The 16,162-nt window shown below is 38.5% G+C and overlaps 1 pseudogene; it reads right to left on the reverse strand.

The window, feature by feature from the left end:
• Positions 1-8,630: 8,630 nt before the first annotated feature.
• LOC118829801 lies at positions 8,631-12,412 on the reverse strand (annotated as a pseudogene).
• Between the last annotated feature and the right edge of the window lie 3,750 nt (positions 12,413-16,162).

The following is a 16,162-nucleotide window of genomic DNA, read 5'->3' on the forward strand; positions in this document are numbered from 1 at the left end:
TACAGAAAAAGGCAAACAGAATAATAATGGGACTCAAGATTAGGCTTTGCAAGTGTTATACAAAGAAACTGGAGGTATTTACCCTGAAAAGTAGAAGACTTAAGGAGGACATGATAGTTATTTTCAAATATTTGAAGGTCTGCAATGTGGGAGAAGAGATTTGATTTGTTATGCATGGCCCCCAAAAAAGTAGAACTTAGAGAAATGTAATAGAAGGTTCAGAAAGGCAAATAAAGGCTCAATGTAAGAAAAAAGCTTCCTGAAAATTAAAACTATCTAAAAGTGGAATGGGTTGTCTCAGAAGTTGACATGTTTCACTTCTCTTGCCATCCTCAGGCTAATGCTGAATGACTACTTGTCAGGGCTGTTGAAAAAAAAAATTTCTGTTCAAATACAGGTTGAACTAGAGTATAGCTTCAGAGGCCCCTTCCAACTCTGAGATTCTGTAACATTAGAGAAAATTTTCTGACTATAGGAATCATGAGACATAAAGATTAAGTTTTATCTAACTATGTATACAATGCCTACTTGAAAAGTGCTGAGCCATCTCCAGTCATCCTGATGAATACCAGGCCACTGGACCCAGATGGCTCTGGAGGAGAAAGTGAGGCTGGTGACCTTACACAGCCTTCCCTCACTTAAATCAAAGTCAACTGCAAGTCAAGTCATCATTCGCCTAATATCATGGTCCTCTTCAAGAACGAAGTTACAACCACAACAACAACCAACAACTTGAAAAGTGTGAAAATTCAACCAATCTTCTAGTCCGCACTGTTGTTGTTGTTCAGTCGTTTCAGTCATGTCTGACTCTTTGTGACCCTATTTGAGGTTTTCTTGGTAAAAAATTCTCAAGTGGTTTGCCATTTCCTTCTCTAGCTCATTTTAAAGATGAGGAAACTAGGCAAACTCAGGTAAGGAACTTGTCCAAGGTCACATAGCTAGTAAGTGTCTCAGGCCAGATTTTAGCTCAAGGAGAAGAATCTTCCTGACTCAGGTATGGCATTCTATCCACTGCACCTATCAGCTGCCCTAACAGAATCAGACAGAAGTTAATTGACTTACCCAGTGTTTCTATAGAAAACAGCCATTAGAATCTTGATTGGGTAATAAAGGTCTGTTTAGTGAAGCTCAAAGGAGGAGAGGCTACCAATTAATTACAGTAGAGAAATACTCTGGAAGTAGCAATGGGGATGAAGGAGTAATTCAACTCCCCCACCATGTCTAGGAAGTCTGGATAAATGAGTAAAAATGCAATAGTTCCTAGAAAGAATAGCCAGAGAAACAGGCATCAGTAGAGAAACAGGATTTTAGTGGAAGCAAAAAGTTGGGGGAGGGAGTTTAAGATGAAATCTAATTTATTCCCTTGAGACCAAGTATTCTATAGGATGTATGGAAGGGTTGGAAAGCTTTAAATTGGGAGTTTGGAAGAGGAGTTCAATTGAGGAAAATAGGAATAAAGGAGCAGTCAGGGGAAGATGGAAAACAGGACTTAAATCAATGGCATTTAGACGTTCAGAATCACTGGGGCGGGGTAGTTATGATGGGGTAGAAGTTTCTTAATCATTGAAGAATGAATCCAGGTAGGTTATCTCATAGTAAAAACAACCGACCTGGAAAACAGGTCAAGGAGAGATGATTTGAGATAGTGAGGACCATTGTCTATAGGGACATCCTCTAGTAGAATTATCCCATAACTTAAAAACTCAGGAGAGCTAAGGTTGCTATATGGAGGGCACCAGAGGCAAGACAAGCCCTGAGGAGATAAAAACGACTGCAGATGATGCCTGCCTGGAACTTAATGAAAAGGTAAGTCAGGCTTGTAGATTCTGCTTGCCTGGAGCTCAGTGGAAGTGCCATCCATTTAACATTGGTTCAGTATCTGTTTTGGGTGTTAAACCATTTGACAATACCAAGGACTTGCACAGTGAGAACTTTCTTTTCTGGTTCTTCAGTAATTATGGTTTCTGAGGAGGCAAAGTCTTCAGTACCTATGTTACAACAAAAGTAGTCTAACCACTTCCATATTAGAGAGACAACACAGCTGCTGCAATTCAGCAGAGAGCCAGGAGGTGGCAATGCAAAGGAAATGATGGCCTAACAAATGACACCAGCTCAGATGCAAAAACAGCAGTGAGCTTGCAAATGTTTAACAACTGGCTCTCTGGGGAAATGTATACATAACCTACTTTTAAATTTAATCTGCACCTTTAACATTTTCTCCATCGCCTGGTCTAGACCAGGTGTGTCAAACACACTTGTGGGCTGCTTGCAATCCACAACACTATCTAGTGCAGGACAAATCAGATTAAAATATAGTTCATATCTGATTTTAATGTGTTAATGTATTAATAAAAAAAGAAATATAAAATGTGTGGTTTTCTAAGTCAATGTATAGGCTGAAGGGATCTTTATGTATAGATTAGTGGCCCTATTTCTATTTTGAGTTTGACACCACTGGCCTAGACAATCAACAAAACAATTCTTGATTTATACCATCTGATGATTTCCAAGGTATAATGCTCATGGTGAAAATTTAACAATTGGCTCTCCTGAGGTGGTGCAAACTGACTCCAGCTTACCACGAGGTGAAAGCAACCCAGCAAATGAGTTCACCAGACAAGTAGATGACATTATTAGCTATGTCACAGATTCAGAAGCAAAGGAATGTTCCAGCTGGGAAACAAACCAATGCATCTTCTCTGAGAGAAATGATTATTAATAATGAATGGCTAATACCAGGGGGGTCTAGGTTTTTTTTTCCCTTCCTATTTCTTCATTTAAATACTAGGTCAAAGCAGTCTCTGAAGGATAGGGCTGATAAGGAGATTAAGTTAATATTCTCCTCAGTCTTGGACAGGACCCAACCCAACCAGAAAAGCTTAGTTCTGATTAAAGGTAAATAGAATCTAATCTAGGTGAAATCTGGCCTGTTGTTCAACTATGTAAGTAGTCTGGGTAGAGGTAGATCTTTTTGTATAGCTTGCTGGAGACCAATGATCTGGGTGTGGAGATGAGCCTCTTTGCCCTAGAGTGAAATAATCAGAGTCCCATTTCTCAGCCCCTCATTAGAATAGGCCCACCTCTCATTATAATATTTATTCTCTCATTAATTATTAACCAATCAGAGCTGGTTTCTGCCTGTCAGGAACACCCATTCTTCCAAGGGTATTTAAGCTTTCTGGGGCCTCCAAGGTTGATCTTTGGCTTCTGAGAAGGCCATTGACCTCATTTTATTGATTACTTACCAACCATAATTAATAAATTAATAAAATCACATTCCTTTCTTGTATGGGAATCTACAGATCAGTGTGCCTGGCTCTTTGCTAGCTGCTGGGAATACAAATCCAAAACTGAGTAGCCTTTGCTCACAAGTTAATGTTCAATGGGAAAATGCAGCTTTTTCAAAGAGAAGTAAATAGGTGATGTATACAAAATAACTACAAATGAGGAATGTATTAACATGGGAATGGAGGGGAAGAGGATCAGGAAAGTCTTCTTGACTGAGGCAGCAGTTGAAGAAAGATAAGGGTCCCAAGAGGTTTAGGTGAGGAGGAAAAGCATTCTAAACATGGAAAGCAGTCTGAGAAAAAGAAACCAAGGTGGGAGATACGATATCATGTACAGGAAACAGCAAGTTTGGAAGAATAATAGAGTAGGTAAAAGAGAATAATGTGTAATAAGTCTGGAAATAATGTCTAGATCCAGATAGTGAAGGACATTAAATGCCAAAACAAAAAGTTTGCCATTTATCCTAAAGGCAATGAGGAGCCATGGAAGCCCCTTGAGGAGGGGAGCAGCATGATCAGACCCGTACTTTAGGAAAATCATTTTGGTGGATTATGAAGGATGAATTGGAAAAAGGGAAAAGACTGCATTCAAGAAGCCCTATTAGGAAGTTATTATATAATACTCAAGAAATGAGGTGATGGTGGGGCAGAGCCAAGATGGCAGCTAGAAAGCAGGGACTTGCTGAAGCTCCCCCCCAGGTCCCTCCAAAAACCTATGAAAATTGCTCTGAACAAATTCTAGAACTTCAGAACCCATGAGATAGCAAAGGGAAGCAGGGCTCCAGCCCAGGTCAGCCTGGATGGTCACTGGGAAGGGTCTATCACATAGAGCTGGGAGCAGAGCAGAGCACAGCCTAGCATGGACCACGCCAGGACCAACCAGACTGGGAGCCCAGTGGAACAGGAGATAGGGCCCTGAATCATTGAGCTGTGGCAGTTATCAGACTTCTCAACCCACAAACCCCAAAGACAATAGAGAAGGTTAGTGGAAAAACTGCTAGAGTGAAAGGAGTGCACGGTCAGCCCTAGCCCCAGGGGCTCAGAAGTGGTGCAGCTCTAGGGCTGCTTCCAGACATCCAGCTGATGCTTCTGGCCCCAGGTCCACCCTGTGTGAGGAATTAAGGGGAGGATCAGAGTGCAGAGCCTGCTTGGATCTGGGTCGCATTCTGGGTTGGCAGTTCTTGGGGGATGAGGAGCACTGGTGTGGCAGAGCTTGCTGTGTAGAAGTAGCTCTTAAAACAGCAGCACAGCCCCTTAAGCTTGGGACAAAGTACTCTCTGCTCTACAAGCAGTCATACACCAACAAAAAGCTCAAGGGTCAAGTAGTTGACTGGGAACATGAACAGGCAGCGAAAACAGACTCAAATTCAGACTCAGACTTTAGAATCTTTCTTTGGTGACAAAGAAGACCAAAACATATAGCCAGAAGAAGTCAACAAAGTCAAAGAGCCTACATCAAAAGCCTCCAAGAAAAATATAAATTGGTCTCAGGCCATGGAAGAGCTCAAAAAGGATTTAGAAAAGCAAGCAAGAAAGTAGAGGAAAAATTGGGAAGAGAAATGAGAGTGATGTGAGAAAACCTTGAAAAACAAGTCAATGACTTGCTAAAGGAGACCCAAAAAAATACTGAAGAAAATAACACCTTAAAAAAATAGACTAACTCAAATGGCAAAAGAGCTCCAAAAAGCCAATGAGGAAAAGAATGCCTTGAAAGGCAGAATTAGCCAAATGGAAAAGGACATCCAAAAGACCACTGAAGAAAATATTACCTTAAAAATTAGATTGGAGCCAGTGGAAGCTAGTGACTTTAGGAGAAACCAAGATATTCTGAAACAGAGCCAAAGGAAAGGAAAAATGGAAGACAATGTCAAATATCTCATTGGAAAAACCTCCTCCTGACCACCCTACCAACTGGAACCTTGGGCTCTGTCTCTGGTACACCAGGCTCTGTTGGTTGAACTTCCACCTTATTTTGCCAAGAACTAGGCCTCCACATGATCCCCAGCCAACTATACACTGTGTCATTTTGCTGCAACAGAACCCCCTTTTCAACTCCTCTTTATATACTGTCTTCCCTCATTGGTATGGAACCTCTTCTAATAGTTAAAATGACTCAGTCACTCAAAGTTGTTCTTAAAACAATTTCTGCTGACACTGCATAAAAAAGAAAGAAAGAAAGAAAAAAGGTGATTACTACCTGGAATAAGGTGGTTGGTATAGAGAAAGGAAAGGAAAGGATGCAAGAAACATGAAGGAAGTAGAATTGGTAAGACTTGGCAACAGATTGCATATGAAAGATGTATGAGAAAAGAAGATCCCTTCTAGGTTGTTAACTGGGTGCCCAGAAGAATAGTGGTTCCCTTTGCTTTGAATCAATGTGTCCTCTGATTTGGTCTGGCAAAAGGAAACATGGTCTATAACTTGAAAGTTGTAGTTTTGAGTAGATGCTGACCTAAAACATTCCTTGGACTTAGGTGTAGTTTTCAATGATCTATATTCCAAGTAAAGTTATTTATTCAAAGTCTCAAACGACAGGGTATTACCGCAACTCAGATGCCACGACCTATCAGCCTGTTTTTGATTTAGATGGCCAACTTCTACTATTTTGTTTCTATTAGATGAAAAACTGTAATTTCTAACAACCCAAATACAAGACTGTGAACATAAGTCTCAAGCACACTGGGTATAGACCCTATATGTGACACATTGGTACGTTTCTATAACGTCTACATAGATTCATGGAAACTCTTAATTTTCAGTAAGGATTCCCCTGGGACACTCAAGTCTCATTTCTTTTTTTTTTATTTTATGATTGTGATGAACTGATACAAAATGAAGTGAGAAGAATCTATATAGGTTATACATGTGCAGTCATGCAAAACATATTTCCATATAAGTCATATTGTGAAAAAACAACACAGAACAAAAAGAAAAAGAAAGAAAATTTTTTTAAAGAGTGCTCTGATCTGCATTCAGACTTGATCAGTTCTTTCTCTGGAGGTGGATAGAGTTTTTCTTCATAAGTCCTTCGAAATTGTCTTGGAATATTGTATTGCTGAGAATAGCTAAGTCATTCACAGTTGATCATCTTTACAATATTGATGTTACTGTGTACACCGTTCTCTTCATTTTCTCATTTCACTTTGTATCAGTTCATATAAGATTTCCCACGTTTTTCTGAAAACATCCTGCTCATCATTTCTTATAGCACAATAGTATTCCATCATAATTGTAAACACCACAACTTGTCCACTTATTTCCCCAATTGATGGAAATCACTTCAATTTCTAATTCTTTGCCACCACAAAAAGAGTTCCTATAAATTTTTTCAAATGTTGGTACTTTTCCTTTTTTTCATCTCTTTGGGATACATACCTTGTAGTGGTATTGCTGGGTCAAAAGGTATGCACAGTTTTATAGCCCTTTAGGCATGGTTCCAATTTGCTCTCCAGAAAGGTTGGATCAGTTCACAACTTCACTAACAATGAATTAGCGTTCCAATTCTCTCACATCCCCACCAACATTTGTCATTTACTTTTCCATTACATTAGCCAACCTGATAGGTGTAAGGTGGCACCTCAGAGTTGTTTTAATCTGCAGAGCTTGTTCTTCAGGAGTAGCTTCCAAGAATTCAGGACCATTTCCACAGCACTGGAATTGTGGGCAGATCATGAATTAATTTATTATAAATGTAAGCTTTTATAAAACATTTAATTATTAATAATAAACTAAGTCTTCAGTGCTCTAGTTGTTTCTGAGGGTTATGGCCTCCAGCTTAAGGAATGAATTAATAAAAAATAATGCAATAGGTGCATTGTCTTTTGTCCTATGAGGTTTTTTCCCCTAGAAGTATGGATGAATCTGTATAGCTCACTGACATATTGCTCCCTTTCCTTATAACTAATCACATGGCTTACAAGCCAGGTAAACTAACTGGCCATTTTCAATTATCATTCTTTCAAATAACTTTTAAGACACACTTGGCATGTATGGGGTATTCAGGGAGGACTAGCATCTCTGGTATGAAGGCTTGCCAAACCCTGTTCAGGGCTGCTCAGCTGCCTTTGGTGTCCACATGCCACTCAACTCTCACCTGTGGCTCCAAGAGACCATAGCAAGTACAATGGCCACAAACCCGTAAACTGTCTTGACAGACAGGCTAAATCAGGTTGAGGGTAACCAACAGGCCTCAAACCCATTGGTGAGGTAGGGAGATGTCTACCCCAAGCATGTGAAGACTCACCCCGGTAGAATGGGTGAATGAGAATAATTTGTTTCAATGGCCATGAAGGCAGCTGAAGCAGGCATTATGGAGCTCTTAGAGTTTGGTCAGATATTGAAGACCCCAAGCTCATCCACTACATCCCTGGCCACTGACGGTTGTCTTGACTTTTGTCTTACCACTAGACTTCAATGACTAGAATAGAGAGTGAGGCTGACAACTTTGTGCAATTCTGCCTCACTTTAATACAATTCACAGACAAGTGAAGATATTATCCATGATGTCATTGGTCCTCTTTGAAAATGAAGGATGAAGGGGCAGCTAGGTGGCGCAGTCAGTAGAGTACCAGCCCTGGAGTCAGGAGGACCTGAGTTCAAATCCAGCCTCAGACACTTGACACATGTACTAGCTGTGTGACCTTGGGCAAGTCACTTAACCCCAATTGCCCTGCCCGAAAAAAAAAATGAAGGATGAACAACAAGAAGTCAGACTTGATATAAGAAGCAAAAAATTAATATCAACTTAATTTGACCTAAGCTCTTGTTTTCCCTAATTATCCATTCATTTAGACTGGCTTCATACTGTTTGTTGGTCTTTTTTCACCTGAGTCTTTAAGTGGTCAGAAAAACACTTCGACAAAATGGAGACAAATAATGTGTTATTGCTTGATCTCCTGAGGGAAAATTTCAATGTATTCAGTAGAGAAGTTACAAGCTAATTTTTTTATTACCACTCCAAAACAGAAAAAAAAAAAGTCTCATAAAAGTACAGAATATAGCACCTCATCTCCGTTCTTTTCACTAGATTCTCTAGAAATTTTGTTCAATTATTGATAAAATTAAGTATCTAAACTTCAAGTTAGCCTCAAATCAAAACAATCAATATGTAGAACTGTCTTTTTAAAAACCAATGTGCAGCATAAGAAGTAGAATTTGCCTAAGAACAGTAGACCTCATTTAAAATCAAATTTGGTAGAAAGTTATATTCTATGACCGTTTAACATAGTAACAGACCTATTGGATTTTGGGGGTTGTTTTATTTTTTTTTTGATAGATTGTGGTCTTTAATAATTGTCAAGAATGCAGAACTTCAGTTAATCAGTCAAACAAGCAAGACAGCATTTATGAATCCAGCATTTTCTGGATTGTTGATAACCTGGGCATATTTTCCACAGATAACTTTGCCTGCTTATGTCACAAGGTCCAGTTCACTCACATTAGCTTCAATGATAGTGCCTTTGGTAATAATATTCAAAGTCGTACATGGTGAAAATGAGGGATTCTTCGCACCACTTATGGGTAGACAAAAAAGTGGATTTAAATTCAAGATGAATTACATGAGTCTTCTTAAAATGCAAACCCATTGGCTTAATAAATCTTTCCTATTTTGATTGTTTTTGAGTAAAGCCATGCCCCACTATAGCAGACTATAACAAAGTTAACTATTCTTTTCCAAGACTTTTTCTTCTCTTTCCCGTATAAATAACCTTTACCACTTCTATTTCTCCTTGGGCACGAAGTTTTGGCAAGGGCACTTCCCATTTACCAGCTTTATTTTGTTGTTTTTGTTTAATTATGTTGGAAGGGACTTTGGCTTGGGATTGTCCCCCTCTGTCCAGCAGATATGCAGCCACTTCTCCTTGGGGAGTTTTTTCATATTCTTCCACTTGGTATTTCTCTTTTCATGCATCTTGATAGTTTTTTCCATCTGAATCTTCTCAGCATAATGCTGTTTATGGTAGAGCTTGTCCTTTAGAACAATCATTTTCTTTACTTTCAACATTTATGAGCCTCTTGGCTTTCCTTCTTTCTCTTTTTCTCATGGTAATTCAAGTAGTAGACAAACCATTTTGAGGGTAACTCTTTGTATTCTGTAGCATGGCGACAACTAGGAGTCAGTCAAGTGGCCAACAAAAATGCTCCCAACCTTTAGACCCTATACCTTTAGCGACCCCAAGTCCCATTTCTAAAAGGAAGATTTCCTATGAAAAAGTCTAGAACTAAATAGAACCTTAAAGATCATTCAATTGTTTAATTTTATACATTGAGAGTGAAAGAAGTCAAATAATTTGCCCGTGATCACACAACCATTAAGTAACAGTGTTGGGATTGTGATTCAAATCTACATCTCATTCCAGATCCATCATACCTTCTGCTACATACCTTCCTGCCTCAAAATCTCTTGCAGAAATTTGTACTATTATATAAAATATAGTCTATAATAAATATGGTAGCACTTGAGGTCTAGAGTATAGTAGAAAAGTAATGTGATGAAAAAGCAAGAGATTTGTTTTCTAGTCCTAGGTCTACCAGTAACTAACAATGTGACTTTAGGCAAGTGACTTCATCTCTCTAGGTCTGTTTCCTCATTTACATAAATACTTGATGATCTCTAAAGACCAAATGATCTTTCAAAAGTTGGACTAGATTATCTCTAAAGGTCCATCCTGCCTTAACATTCCGTAATTCTAATTCACTTAATGTGAATTTTCTACTGAAAATACTAAATACCCAAGTGTGGATTTTCCTACAGAAAATTCACTTGTCATTAATAGGGTATGACTGCCATCTAGTGGACTATTTATGAAAGTCCAGATTTCAGGATTCCTATTCTATAAGGAAATTAATGTAACAATAAATGTGCCACCTCACCTATGGGTAACACATTTGATAACTGACTGGCAATGTGAATTTATGGTTCAGAGGGATAGCCCTTACTACAGTTACAGTTGCATGTGTGTATGTATACATACACACACACACACACACACAGGGAAAATAATAAAATAATAACTCTGACCTTTGTGATTAAAAAGGTTCAAGAGACATAGTTTCTGGACAGTTTAATCATTTTATTAATACAGCCAGCAGGTTACTAATAAAAGAATTCATCCTTTTATTAGTAACCTGCTGGCTGTATTAATTTAGTTGTCTCTCTTAGATTAAAGACAATCATGGCAGTGGAATATACCCTTTGGAAGAGTAAGTGTTCAATGAGGGGCTGGGAGTGACATCTTGTCAAAAATATCTCTATACTCAGACCACCTGCAGCCTTAGGCTATCTAGACAAAAGGATCTGTCCCGTATTCACCCAAGTTTAAGTAGGACACTAGGGGTTTCCCCACCTCAGATTAAATTCCTCGTAAGGTTGGGTGGCGTATGACCAAGATAAGGAGAGTTAATTCTATCTCAAAGTCCTTCAAGAGACTGAACTTTTTAAAATTAGGAATTTGGAAGAAGGGGAGAACTCTGAACCTCTTCCAAGATATTGGTTGTTAATAATAATTTCTCTCATCTTGGTCAGCTCACTTAAACTCTCTAAGTTTCATATTTCTTATGATAAATGGTTATGCTAGTACTTACAGAAAACAACAACAATAATAAAGCATACTATAAAGGCTTGATTTGTTGCCAGTTAGGGACCTTCCTCACCACAGATAATTGAGAGAACTTTCTCCAGATTCTCTCATATTCATTTTTACCTTCAGCACCTGGAAAGAAATTAAGTACTTATTAATACATTAGATAGGTACCGTGTTCTATGGGACTCATAAGGAACTGAAAAATTCCAAAGAAGGTACTCAATTCCAAGAAGTGAGTATGAATTGCAATAATTCAGCACATTAGTAACATAAGATTAAAAGTCTAGAGGAAAAAAAATGTAAAATAGGAAAATGTATTTGTATTTTCTTCAACACTGTTACAGCATTGTCTTGGATATTATGCTGTCCTTGCCACTGAGATTACTTTTTTCTTTAGTCACACAAGAAGCTATAGCATATGTTTGCATCCTTTTGCATGTATCTGGTCATGATGTTCCTCTATTCAACTTCCTTCAATGACTACCCATTGCCTCCCAAAGAAAAGTTGAAAAATCTTTCACTTGGCATTCAATGGTCCCCCATAGTCTAATCTAACCCTACCTCTACAGCATTATCTCCTGCTCTCTCTCTCTACGTTGTTCTATGCTCTAACTAAACTGGATTATTTGCCAACCCCTATTAATAATGCATAATTTTCCACCTCCAAGCATTTACTCACATTATGCCTTATGCCGGAGTAACAATGGCCACCCCACAGAGAATGGGAATTATCACATGGAGCATGTATAGGGCTGAGTATGCAACCTGGCCACTTCCTATGAGAAATTCGTTTGGCCTCCTGACAAGGGGCATGTTGTTTGTTCTGTTTATTCTCCATATGCCCCACTGTTGTAATGGGGATGTAGATGGGGGCTGCGTTAGGGATATTGGCTAGTGAATAGCAAGAACTTCCTCACTTAGGAGATCTTAAAGGTAGAGACAACTTCCAATACCGCTCTTTTCTTCCTCTCTTCTATGGCTTGGGGCTCCAGTAGATCTCCCTTGGACTTACTGGAAGAAGAAATCCAATTCTCTTCTCCTCCCTCCTTCTCAAGGCAAAATTGCTCATACATGGCAATTAGAATATGTACTGTCTAAAGGAGCCTGAAGCTTTCTGGGAGAGTCTCAGGTCTCTGGCTACATCTTTTATTTTGTCTTTCTTTCCCTAAGCACAGCTAACCAAACATTGAACTAGATGTTTCAACTTGGTGACTGCCTTAGAGACTCAAGAGATTTACAGTCTTGAGAGGTTCAGGTGGCTTATAGTGATAGGTAACTCCTGAAGCTACTATCACACTTTTCAGAGGATATGACTAACAAGATGATGAGCTATGGTAGGAGGGGCACTTGTTTTATAGAAGCTGGGATGATTTCCTTTTAAAAGGGCAAGAAGGCCATTCTTGGGATCCTCATTGGTTTGACTTCCTTGGGGACTGGAGGCCTAACAGTCTCAGCCTATGGAGGGCTAACATCAGAGGTTTTAGAAAGATTTCCCACTGCCTTATGCAAATACCTTTCTAGCTTAAGATGGCCAAATACCATGCTGCATGCAGAGGTGGAAGGAAGTGGCTATCTTATCTGAATCACTATCTTTCTTTACCTTAGGTATTTTACCCTTTGCTATTAGTAATATAATTTTTATTGCATTTTATGGTCCATGTGAAGCAAGGTAACACAATAGATAGAGTACTGGGCTTGACATCAGGAAGACCTAAGTTTAAATTGAGAAAAATTATTATCTTCTTATTATATTAATAACCAATTTTATGTACAGGACCCACTTCCCCTCATTCAAAGCCTAGTGTCTCAAAGATATTTCTGACCTTGCCCAAAGAATTCACTCCACCCAGACCATATAATCTAGGTGAATTGTGGCCCATTGTGTTCTACTCAGGTAGGACTGGGGTGGGGAATACATCCTTTCATAGCTATTTGAACCAAGACAAGTCACTTAACTTCTGTTTGCCTCAGTTTCCTCATCTGTAAAATAGGAATAATAATAGCACCTACCTCCTAGAGTTGTTGGAAGACTCAAATGGGATCATTGTAAAGTGTTTTGCCCAGTGACTGGCATTTAGTAAGTACTATATAAATATTTGTTGTTTGTTCAATCATTCAGTGATGTCTAACTCTTTGTGAATCTATGAACCATATTGTCCATGGGGTTTTCTTGGCAGAGATAACTGGAATGGTTTGCCACTTCTTTCTCCAGTGGATTAAAGTCATACCATTGGTAAGTGTCCGATGCTGGATTTGAACTTAGGTCTTCCTTACTCCAGGCCTAGTTCATGCTTTATTCACTGAGCCATCTAGCTGCCCAATATAAATGTTAGCTAGTATTAGCTATTATTTATCTGTAGGAGAGTAAGAATATGAGAAGGCTTGTACCACCAAATAACTGTGGAGGTTAAGAAGAAATTTAAAGAGTAAGCTAATGAATCATTAGAAAAATTGTGAATGAGGGTGTGTTCTAATGAACACAACTGAGAGTTTTTGTCAGTTTCAGAGTTCTATTAGCTTAGAGAGATGACAAACTGCCCTTGAAAACACAGCTAAACCAATTAGTTATAAGAGACATAGAACTAGAGACCTTATGGAAGACATTGCAAAAGTTAGTTTTATTGGCTGTGCAACAATCATCAATAATACTTCTTTTCAAATCAAGAAAGCCCATTCCTACAGCCCTAAAGTCCATAGACATCTCATAAAAACTTTCAAAGATATATCCCAAAATCCACTACCTCATTCTGGAGCTAGGAGGTTTCCTGGAAAAGGCAATTTGATTAAACAAACTTCCCCTCGTTCTCTGTGCCTAACATCTTTTTTTTTTATCTAGTTTTACATGCTCAACTCTCTCAGCTCCCGTTACCAAATCCCTCCCTTCCCCAATCCCTCCCTTCCCCCACCCACAACTTTGTTTGTTTAGTTGGTTAGCAATTTTTTTCATTTCATTTAACATTTTTTAAACCTTTCTTCTCTTACAAGTTGAACCCTCCCTTCTGACAAAGAAAAACAATTAAGCAAAAAAAAAAAAATCCAACATTGTAACAGCAACTACCCAAATATACAAATTCTTTATAAGTAATCCCTCTCCTCTCCACTATAAAAGGGGAAGTAAGTTTAATTATCTGTTCTTAGGATCCTTCATTGGTTTTTCAGTTACTCAGAGTCAATTTCTGTTAAGTGATCTTTTAATTTATATTGCCATAATTGTTGTGTATGCTGATCTTTGGGTTCTTATTTCACTCTGCCTGCATCGCTTCATGCAGCCTTTTTGTCACGTCTTATTGCTTAGTAATACTCCCTTACATTCATACACCACAGTTTTTTTCAGCCAACCTCCAATCAACAGGCTTTGTTTCCATTTTGTTGCTACCACAAAGAGTGCTACTGTGAATATTTTGCTGTGCAAGAACCTTTGCTTCTGCCTTTGTTTTCTTTGGAGTATGTATCCTGTAATGTGATTGATGGGTCAAAGAATATTGACAGTATAACTATGCTATTTGCATACTTTCAAATTAATATCCAGAAGCTAAACTAATTCACAGCTCCACCAAGTACATTAGTGTGCATGTGCCTATCTTCCCACAATCCTTCTAATATTGACTATTCCTCTTTTTGTCATCTTTTTACAGTTGCATGATATGAGATGAAATCTCAGAACTGCTTTAATTTGCAGCTTTCTTAAAATTCTCCATTTAGCTGCTCCCTTTTGAAGGCCAAATTCAAGGCTTCTTTTCATATCTATAATAGCCACAAATCCAGGAAAAGGGTACTCTTTCAATTTTCAAGAAATAATCAAAAATCAAAATAGGTGTCAGTGGGGATGATCAGACCTTGTATAGGAAAATATCTTCAAAGCTAGAACAAAGGCCCTCTTCCTTTTATTATTGAGGCTTTTGTCATTTTTCCAGACTAGCACAATTCCTGGTAAATAAAGATAAGGCATAATAAATGCTTGCTGAATTAACTAAATCATTCTTATTAATCCCTTAGCCTTGTTAAATCGAATTGATTACTTTTGATCACACTCCCTCCATAAGGTTAGTTTTGATAACAAATTTGCAAGATGACACAAAAATTGGAGGAATATGTTGACTGATAGAATCAGCACCCAAAGGGATCCTGCAGACTAAAATTTAATAATACTTGCTTTAATTTACTAAGATGAAATTTAACAAGGCCAAATGTAATCTTATACTTGGGTTCAAAAAAATTACCTTCACAAATATGAGATAGAAGGGGCATGGTTAGACCACTATTCATCTGAGGAAAAAAAATCTGAGGATTGTAATGAACTATAAACTTAATATGGGTCCACAGTGTGATATGGCAGCCAAAAAAGCTAATGCCATATTAAAATAATAACAATAGTTAGCATTCATATGGCACTTTAAGGTTTCCAAAGAACTTTACAAATACTATATCATTTTATCTTCACAACAACCCTGAGAGGTAGGTGCTGTTATTATCATCACCATTTTACAAATGAGGAAACTGAGGCAGACAAAGGTTAAGTGACTTGTCCAGGGCCACACACCTAGTATGTGAGGCTTCATTTGAACTCAGGTCCTCCTGACTCCAGGTCCAGTGCTCTATCCACTGCATTAACTAGCTACCTGTAAGATATCACTTCCAGAGCAGCTAGGTGTCACAGTGGATAGGGTATGGACACTTTGGAGTCAAGAGGATTTGAGTTCAAATGAAGCTTCACACACTTACTAGCTGTGTGACCCTGAGCAAGTCACTTAACCCCAATTGCCTCTGAGAGAAAGAGAGAAACATCACTACTCTGACTGATTAAATCACATCAGAAGTATTACATTTTATTCTAAGCACCATATTTTAATAAGGAAATTGATTATCTGAAGACCATCCAGAGGAGGGTGATCAGGATAGTGAAGAAACTCAAGACCATGCCATACGAGGACATGCTGAAAGAACTTTCAAAACTGCTAAATGGGTATTTCATCTTTAACCTTGACTCTGCACTGTCTCCTTCAAGGCCTATTATTCTCTAAACAGACACGCCAGGGATTGGGCTCATCCTTTGGTTAGTAGCCATCTTCTCCTCTACAAAGTACTGTCATGGATGCAAGGTACATCTCCTAGAGTCCATCTGGCAACAAGGGAGAGATCTAGGCAGCTCTCAACTTTTCAAACTCACAAAGTCACCTTCAAGGTTAAAAATGTCCATCTGCAGATCACTGGTCACCTATGATTCAGAGAAAGAAACACAAAAGAGAAAAGGCTGTCAGGAACTAAAATCTAGACTCAAGCTCACCTAAGAAC

This window comes from Trichosurus vulpecula, chromosome 8 (genome assembly GCF_011100635.1).
Source record: "Trichosurus vulpecula isolate mTriVul1 chromosome 8, mTriVul1.pri, whole genome shotgun sequence".
In the NCBI taxonomy this organism is placed as follows: domain Eukaryota; kingdom Metazoa; phylum Chordata; class Mammalia; order Diprotodontia; family Phalangeridae; genus Trichosurus; species Trichosurus vulpecula.